We start from the raw sequence: 9,620 nt of genomic DNA, 5'->3' as shown, positions 1-9,620 counted from the left end.
TCCAATATATATTAGGAAATAAAATATTAACATAATTATCTAAAACAAACTAATTAATTACAAAATTTTCATGCCTTAAATAAATTTTAAAATATTATTCTATTCTCAAAATTTAATTTCACAATTATGTTTAATATATTAATTCCTTTAATTAGAGTATATTCATTTAACTATAATGCTTTTAAAATTAGAAAATAAATTATTAATTAATGATATAATAATTTGATTCTTAAGTCTAAGAACAAATAATTAAGTACAATTATAACTAGTATAATTTATGTTTAGTATAAATAGTATTAAGTTAGAACATTTCTTTTGAGATTAAACTAATCAAATCCTAATATTAGAATTCAGTTATTTAAATAATATTTATGGTATTGAATTCTAGACTTTAGATATTTATATATTAGAATTATTTTTACAACGACAACCAATAAAAATAGTTTGACCAGACTGAATGTATAAAAACAATGCAAATTCAGACCATCCTCTTGAATATGATAAAAATCAACAACTAAATAATATTTACAAAAAAAATAAATGAAAAAATAAGTTAAGGATTTATTTGTGTATTTACACAAAAACGGTTACTAGTTATAAAAAATAAAGATAAGAAAATTTGAGATATTATAAATAGTTATAATATTATATTATTTTAGATAGTGTATTATAAAATACTTTTATTTAAGTAAAAAGGTTTTTGGAAATACTTTTTTAATTTATGATAAAAATAAAAGAATTAGTTATATCAACTATTAATTCAAGTAGTAGAAGAAAATTAATTTTAAACAACTTATTAATTTTTTTAATGTTATTATTTAGGCTAATTATGATACATTATTATAGTGTTAAAAAAATTTAGATAATACTTTTAATCAGGAGCAAGTCTAAAATAAAACACTAACAATTTAACGCAAATAAACTATTATTGAATTAAAATAGTGACATCATGAATTTGATTCGTTTATAGATTTGTAACTGAGTAAAGACAAAGCGTTAGCCAATTCGAACTTGGTTCGTTAACAGTTTGATAAGTTAAGGTTACGATGGTGGGAACGAATTTTGAACTATAATGTGAACTTAATATGGTACTAAAAGAAAATTAAACTCTTTTTATGACATAAAATAAAGCCAAAGTAAGAAAAGGAAAAAACAAAAGAATTCTAGCCTATGCAATTTCTGTTTTGCTAAGAGCAATTACATGAAAATTCTTTCAAGAAGATATACACTCTGCATGTTCAACTACATTAATCTTTTCTCTCTATATAATTAAATCAAATATGAAACTTACGTTCTCTAACATAAGCTCTCATAAAGACAATGGCAGCTATTATCCGATTTGCACAGTCACCAGATCAGATAAGATCCACACTCTAAAAGGATCCGTATGGTTGTAGGATGCGACCAGTTCTTCATTGGTCTATGATAGATACCAATATAAAAAGACCATTTTATCGATGCTCTAAAGATATATTTGTCTCTTAAGTATGATAGAAAATTAGAGAAAAATATGTTTAAAAGAAGAAAATGAACGAAAAAATAACCATTCCACAGATTTGTTCTTTTACAAAAAAAATTAATATATAATAAAAATACAAATAAAAATAAAAAATATGAGAGTTTATTAATAGTTATAATATTAAATTCTTTTAAAAAAATAATAATAGGTTTGCTCTTGATTTCTAAAATTATGATTTTTACTTATTAGTATCCTCTACATTATACTTTAATGACATCAATACATATTTAAAATATAACTATTCAACTAACATAGTGGTGCACGGAATTGTGATTACATTTTTCACAACTCCGGTACAACTAATTAACAAGTGCACTGGGTCGTCCAAGTAATAAAACCTTACGCAAGTAAGGGTCGATCCCACGGAGATTGTCGACTTGAAGCAAGCTATGGTCATCCTGTAAATCTTAGTCAGGCGGATTAAATTGGTTATGAGTTTTGATAATTGAAAGATAAATAAAACGTAAATTAAAATAAAGATACTTATGTAATTCATTGGTGGAAATTTTAGATAAGCGTTTGGAGATACTTTGTTGCTTCTGAACCTCTGCTTTCCTATTGTCTTCATCCAATCATGCGTGCTCCCTTCTATGGCAAGCTGTATGTTGGTGGATCACCATGTCAATGACTACCATCCGACCTCTCAGTGAAAATGGTCCAGTTACAGTTTCTGTACGGCTAATCAACTGTCGGATCTCTCGTCTCGGATGAAAAATATCAGGCACAGCTACCGCACGGCTAATCATCTGTCAGTTCTCATCACTTGTGTCAGAATAGGATCTCTCTATCCTTTTGCACACTGTCGCTGCGCCCAACATTCGTGAGTTTGAAACTTGTCACAGTCATCCCGTCCCAAATCCTACTCGGAATACCACAGACAAGGTTTAGACTTTTTGGATCTCGGAAATGCTGCCAATTTGTTCTAGCCTTTACCACGAAGGTTATAATCTCACAGATTCGAATGCTCTGTTGTTAAGAGAGGCAAGTCAAATCCGTGAATCAGAGACCCAAGAGACTATAATCCGGTTGTCGTCCAATGACTACGTTGAACATCATGTAGACTGCTTGTGGTTGTTAGGCACGCGGATCTTGGCTAAGCGAGTAACGAAGATAGTGGGTGATTGTCATGGGTCACCCCTTCATTCTAACTTAACTGAATTAAGTACGAGAGTATATCTTGGAGAAGAAGTAAGCGTGAATTGAAAGAGAAACAATAGTACTTGTATTAATTCATGAAGAACAACAGAGCTCCGTAACTTAATCTATGAGGTGTAGAAACTCCACCGTTGGAAAATACATAAGAGAAAAAGGTCTAGGCATGGCCGAATGGCCAGCCTCCCAAATGTGAAAAAAGGCATAAGATCCGAATACAATAGTAAAAAGTGATATTTATACTAAACTAGTTACTAAGGATTACAGAAAATAAGTAACTAAGTGCAGATAGTGCAGAAATCTACTTCCGGGACCCACATAGTGTGTGCTTGGGCTGAGTATTGAGCTTTACACGTGCATAGGCTTTTTCTAGAGTTAAACTAGTTCCGGCATTTTACGCCAGAAAAATGGTCTTTGGTTGGCGTTGAACGCCAGTTTGGGCTATCAAATCTCAAACAAAGTATGAACTATTATACATTGCTGGAAAGCCCAAGATGTTAGCTTTCTAGCCCAATTGAGAACGCACCAATTGTACGTCTGTAGCTCCAGAAAAACGCGTTTGAGTGCAGGGAGGTCAGAATCCAACAACATCTGCAGTCCTTTCTCAGTCTCTGAATCAGATTTTTGCTCAGGTCCCTCAACTTCAGCCAGAAAATACTTGAAATTACAGAAAAACATACAAACTTATAGTAAAGTCTAGAAATGTGATTTCTGCATAAAAACTAATAAAAATATAATAAAAAGTAACTAAAATATACTAAAAACTACCTATAAAAAAGCATAGAAATTATTCGCTCATCACATAGGTAGATAGATTTTTATTTCTCTAATGCATAAATGAAGTTAGAGCTTCTATCCATTCTTATCATTGAATTCAAAAAATTTTATGAGATTCAATTTTAAAAAATTACTCTAAAAGACTATTAAAATATTTAATTATTAAAAAAAATTAATACAAAAAATTATTAGGAAGGATTAATTATTATAATATTTATAAAAATATTATTTTAATACTTGGAACGCATATATAAACTATAGCTCACTTAAACTTCAAAACTCTAATACGAGAGAGTACATGAGAGTACGTGAAATGGAGAGCGGTGAGAGCGGGGGAGAGTCTTCGAGGGTGGTACATAGTAAGGCAGCCGGCCATGCCAGCGGAAGCATTAAGGGGGAGAGTGGAAAAGGGGCATGCATCAGGTGAAAAGGAGGGGATTAAAAGAGACAGTAACAAGACTCAAAGTCAGCGGATATCGTTCAGAGATAAAGTTGTTGGTGCCACGCCAAAGAGAGTTTTGGAGGTTGCTGATTCTCTTGATGGGGATAAGATGGCTACAGTAGTTGGTAAGCAAGACGATTCAGAGATACCAACTGTGACGTTCAATGAAGAAGCAAAAGAGATATTGGCAGAGCCCTACAAAGATACCATCATGATCAAAGTTCTTGGAAAAAATTTTAGCTATACGGCGATCACGCACATGCTTAAAGGTGTGTGGAGAACCAAAGGAGGATATGAGGTACTAGATGTCGATTTTGGCTATTTCTTAGTCAAATTTGATCTCTTGGAGGATAGAGAAAAAATTCTCCTTGGAGGATCGTGGATGATTACTGGTAGTTATATTGCGGTTAAACCTTGGAGTTCTTCATTCAGACCTTGTGAAAACACTTTTGAGTCTATCATGATTTGGATAATAATCACATGTTTAAACATTAACTATTATTAAGAGAGAGCCATGAAAATGATTGCGTCAGTGGTTGGCAAACCGATCTGCATCGACTTAGCCACTAAGTCTACGGAGAGGGAAAAGTATGCAAGAGCATGCGTGCAAATTAACTTGGGACTTCTAGTCATAAAAAAATTCAAGTTGATGGTCATATGTATGACATAGAATATAAGCACTTGAATTTAATTTGTGAAAAATGTAGCTGCTTTGGGCACGTAACAAGAGATTGTGCGAAAGAGAAGAACAATGGCATTGGGAAGGAAAGCATGGTGAAGGAGAAAAATTTGTTGTCACTATTTCCGGTAGATAACAACGAGAAAACGGCAGAAGGTAGTTAAATTCCAATAAAAAATCAAAATTCAACTTTTCAATTTGGAATCAATGCCAAATCAATTCTAATTAGGGAGAAGCATGGAGCAGTGGATCTTGTGCATGATAACTTGCAAGAATCACGCATGGATAGGGATACTCGTGCTAAAGAGGGTGAATGGGTTACAGTTAGTAGAAAAGGCAAGGAAAAAGTGGGTAAAGGCTCAAAAGTGGTGCCAAAAAAGCCAATGTAGCAATATACTCCAATTTGGTGAGTAAGAAATTTTCTTTTGAATCTAATAACATGCATGCTAGATCCTCATCAAATGCAAAGGTGAAGTCCTTATCAAATGCAAAGGTGGGGCCTAATGAAAAGAAGGATCCTCCATCCACGTTTGGCTCTTTGGGAACAACTCAGGTAGCTTTCAAGGATTAGAGTACTCCCTTTTTTAAAGCAGGGCACAAAAGGCAGTGTCCTATTTCGCTTCAAAACTCACCTACTGAAGCATTGTCAATGGATTCTTAAGTACAAAATGAGCTTGATAAAGCTAGCGCAACAACAAACTTGGAGAACCAACCTCAACAGAAGAATGATGATTCTGTGGCACAAGTCCAAGAGAAGACACTTGGAGACAGGGGTCCATCAAGGTGAGGTAGGACGATTAAACATTCCAATTATTTAATATTTTTATGGATTGTGACCATTTAAATATTATTAGTTGGAATGTAAGGGGGGCATCTAATAAGATGTCTCGGGTGCACTGTAAGGAGTTAGTACAAAAATTTCAACCAACTTTTTTTATTTTGGTGAAAACTCATATTGGGTTTGAAACTATGAAAGAATTTTGGAAGAGATTAGGCTATTATCCTGTAGGGTTTGTAGATGCTGTTGGACACAAGGGAGGAATTTGGTTCCTCTCTGCTAATTTAAAATTTTCTTGTAAAATTCTTTGGGCTATGAATCAATGTGTAACTTTGGAAATTGATGGTGGTGGGAGAAGATGGATCTACAGTGCAGTTTATGGCAGTCTTCAAGCCACTAATAGAGTAGAATTATGGAGTCATCTACTTGATATTGGTTTGTGCATTCAGTATCCGTATGTGGTGGTTGGGGATTTTAATGATATTTTGAGTGTTTATGAGGTGAAGGGGGTAATTTCTATGCAAATCGCAGTAGTATCTTTGCAAGTACTTTAGATTCTTATGGTCTTTTGGATTTGACAACCTCTGGAAGACGATTTATTTGGTTCCGTAAAATTCAAGGAAACAAAGAAATTGCAAAGAGATTGGATAGAGCTTGCTGTACTACAGAATGGAGCCTTCTTTTTCCAGAAGCTTTTGTTGAAGTTCTGAGCCGTTCTCACTCTGATCATTGTCCCCTGCTTATTCGATGTCAAGGAGTTCCTATCAAGAAAGGAAATCAGCCTTTTAGATTCCAAGCGGCATGGGCAACGCATCTTGATTACAAGGTCATTGTTCAGAAATCTTGGGATAATACAAAGTTTGGCATCCATGGGAAGTTGGTGGGGGTTCAAGAAGCTTCGTTGGAATTCAACTCTACAATCTTCGGAAATATTTTTATTAAAGAGATAGAATTTGAGGCTTATTTGAATTGTATTCAACGAAAAATAGAAGCTAACGATGATCCAATTTTAAAACACAAAGAGAAAGAATTGAGAGCTGAGTATAATCTAGTTTTGGCCCAGGAAGAATTGCTTTGGTACCAGAAGTCAAGAGATCAATGGGTTCGGTATGGTTATAGAAATACTAGCTTTTTCCATATGCAAACCATCCTTAGAAGAAAATCTAACAAAGTTCATGGGTTGCTAGTCAGTGATGGGTCCTGGTCTGATGATCTGAAAGTTTTGCAAAGAGAGGTTGTTCATTTATTCAAAAATATTTTTCGCTCTACTGAACCTATTAAGGTCAATTGCGTGGGAGAAATTCCTATGCCATCTCTTAGACAAGATGCTTGTGATAATTTGTCTAAACCAATAACAATGTTGGAGGTTAAAGAAGCTTTGGATAATATGGGCTCGTTCAAAGCTCTTGGGCCGGATGGTTTTCAAGTTTTTTTCTTCAAGGAATATTGGGATGTGGTGGGTCATGAGGTGTGGTGTATTGTTCAGAAAGCATTCTTAGGGGAGACGTTAAGCCATTCTTTGTTGGAAACTTTGATTATTCTTATTCCTAAGTGCGACCCTCCAACTAGATTGAAGAATTTTTGACCAATAAGCCTTTGTAATGTAATTTTTAAGCTAGTGACTAAAGTGCTGGTTAATAGATTATGACAATTTTTAGATGAGATTATTAGCCCAACTCAGGGAGGGTTTATTCATGGTAGAGGAGCACCTGATAATATTATTGTCGCCCAAGAAGTTCTTCACTTTCTTAAGCGGACAAAGTCTAGAAAAGGAGTTATGGCTTTTAAGATTGATTTAGAAAAGGCTTATGATAGAGTTGATTGGAATTTTCTTGAGCACACTCTTGAATCTTTTGGCTTTCCTTCTCTAATTATTCGACTTGTAATGAATTGTGTTCAGGCCTCAAATCTTTCCATCCTTTGGAGTGGGAATAGATTGGATATCTTCCAACCTCGCAGAGGGCTTAGGCAAGGAGATCCAATTTCTCCTTATTTATTTGTTTTGTGCATGGAGAGATTGGCGTGCTTCATTTCCAAACAAGTTGACGAGGGTATTTGGGATGGTGTGGCTGTTTCTAGAGGGGAACCTAGAGTTTCTCGCTTGATATTTGTAGATGACCTCCTCCTTTTTTGTAAAGTGAAGAAAAATCAAGTTCAGAATATTGTGCACACCTTGGAGTTGTTCTGCAAAGCTTCAGGTATGAAGGTTAATATTGAAAAATCTAAAGCTATTTGTTCTAGAAATATCTCTAATAGAAGGAGGAAAATGTTTTCTGGTGTATCTCATATTCCTTTTACTAGTGACCTAGGAAAATACTTAGGGGTGAACCTTAATCATCCTCGAGCTGCTAGGTCTATTTTTTCGGACTCTTTAGAGAAGATCAAGAATAGGCTGGTTAGATCGAAAGGTCAGCTCCTTAACAGAGTAGGCATGCTTTGCTTAATTAAATCTATTGCTTCTTCTCTTCCTATTTATCAGATGCAAGTGACTCTTTTTTCCTACTTCGATTTGTCAAAAGATTGATTATGTGCTTAGACAATTCTTGTGGAAGGGAAAAGTGGGGGAGCATTGCTTAAATTTGGTCAAGTGGAGCAAAGTTGTCACTCCAAGAAATATAGAGTCTTGGGAATTAGAGATTCTCAATGTGTAAATTTTGCTTTATTAGGAAAGCTTGTTTGACAATTACTGCATAATAAAGATAAGCTTTGGGTAAGAATTATGTTGGCAAAATATTTACCTGGGAGTTCTTGCTTTTTACCCAATTTTTCTAATAATGTTTCAAGCACTTGGCGAGTGATTTATAAGACAATAGAAAAGTTTCGTGATGGTTTTGAATGGTGTACAGGCAGGATGTCTCAATCATTTTGGTATCATACTTGGCGACCATGTGGAACGCTAGCTCCTTTGGTTCCTTTTGTGCACATTTCTGATTCTCACTTGAAGCTAAAAGATGTCTAGTACCATGGACATTGGTGGTGGGATATTCTTTGCACAATGATTCTGGAAGAAGTTAAACTTGATTTGATGCTCTTTGATCCTATCAAGTAGTCAGGAGATAAAACATGTTTGTTTTGGATAAACTCAAATACTCTCACCTACTCGACTAAAAGTGGGTATGAATGGCTATTAAAGAAGAAATTTGGCTGGAATGATAATGAAAATTGGCTTTGGCTTTGGCACTTGAGAATACTGGAGAAGATAAAGTGTCTACTCTGGCTTTGCCTCAACAACGGAGTTTCCACAGCTAGTAGATAATTATCTTGCTCTAGAAGATATTAACTACAGGTGTAGAAGACATTAACCACAGCTCTAGAAGACATTACCGATTTTTGTCAGAGATATTATCTTGCTCTAGAAGATATTAACCATTACTTTAAGACTTGCCAAAAAAGTCGTCAGATTTGGATTAGCTTAAACTTGGGAATGACCGCTGAGAACTCTAGTTTGGATTTTGTGTCTTGGATTTATTCTAACCTCAACAAAAATGAGTTTCTCTTTGCAGTGGCCTTTTGGTGGATTTGGAGGGATAGGAACAATGACATCTTCTATCATGATGATCCATGGAGTAAGGAGAAAATTGTTGACTTAGTTAAACATGCTGCTCAAGATTTCTCTAATGTTGTTACCACCTAAAAACATATTATTCCTTCCTCTTTGCAATATAACTGGGAACCACCTCCAATGAATGTTTGTAAAGTGAACAGCGATGCAAGCATTTTTGAAAATGAGCAATTAGCTAGCTTTGGATGTATTATTAGAGACAGCGTGGGAATTTAGATAAAAGGTTGTTCTGCCAGTATACCTCTTTCTAGTGTTCTTTGTTGTGAGCTTCATGCTATTTGGAGAGGGCTTGTTATGACTTGGGATTGCGAATGCAAAGAGGTCATATATGAAATTGATAATCTTGATGCATTTCTTCTTGTTTCGCGAGGCACAACCAGCATGATTAGGAATGACTCTGATCTGCTTGACAAAATCAAAGAGATGCTCCAGCGCAATTGGACAGCTACTTTAATGCTCATCCAGTGCACAGCAAACAGAACGACTGATTTAATGGCTAAGATTGCTGCTTTAAACAAGCAGGTATACCTAGAGTGGTTACTGCCCCCTAATAATTTAGACATTATTATTAGAGAAGAGTGCTACACTTTCTCTTAGGTTTTTTTTCTTTGTGTTATGTTCAGTCACAAAAAAAATACTATAACTCACTTTATGATGAACATATAATTTTTGTTTTAATTATTATTATTATTATTATTATTATTATTATTA

This window comes from Arachis duranensis, chromosome 10, assembly GCF_000817695.3.
Source record: "Arachis duranensis cultivar V14167 chromosome 10, aradu.V14167.gnm2.J7QH, whole genome shotgun sequence".
In the NCBI taxonomy this organism is placed as follows: domain Eukaryota; kingdom Viridiplantae; phylum Streptophyta; class Magnoliopsida; order Fabales; family Fabaceae; genus Arachis; species Arachis duranensis.
The sequence above is the reverse complement of the archived record's forward strand: the minus strand, read 5'-3'. Positions refer to the sequence as shown.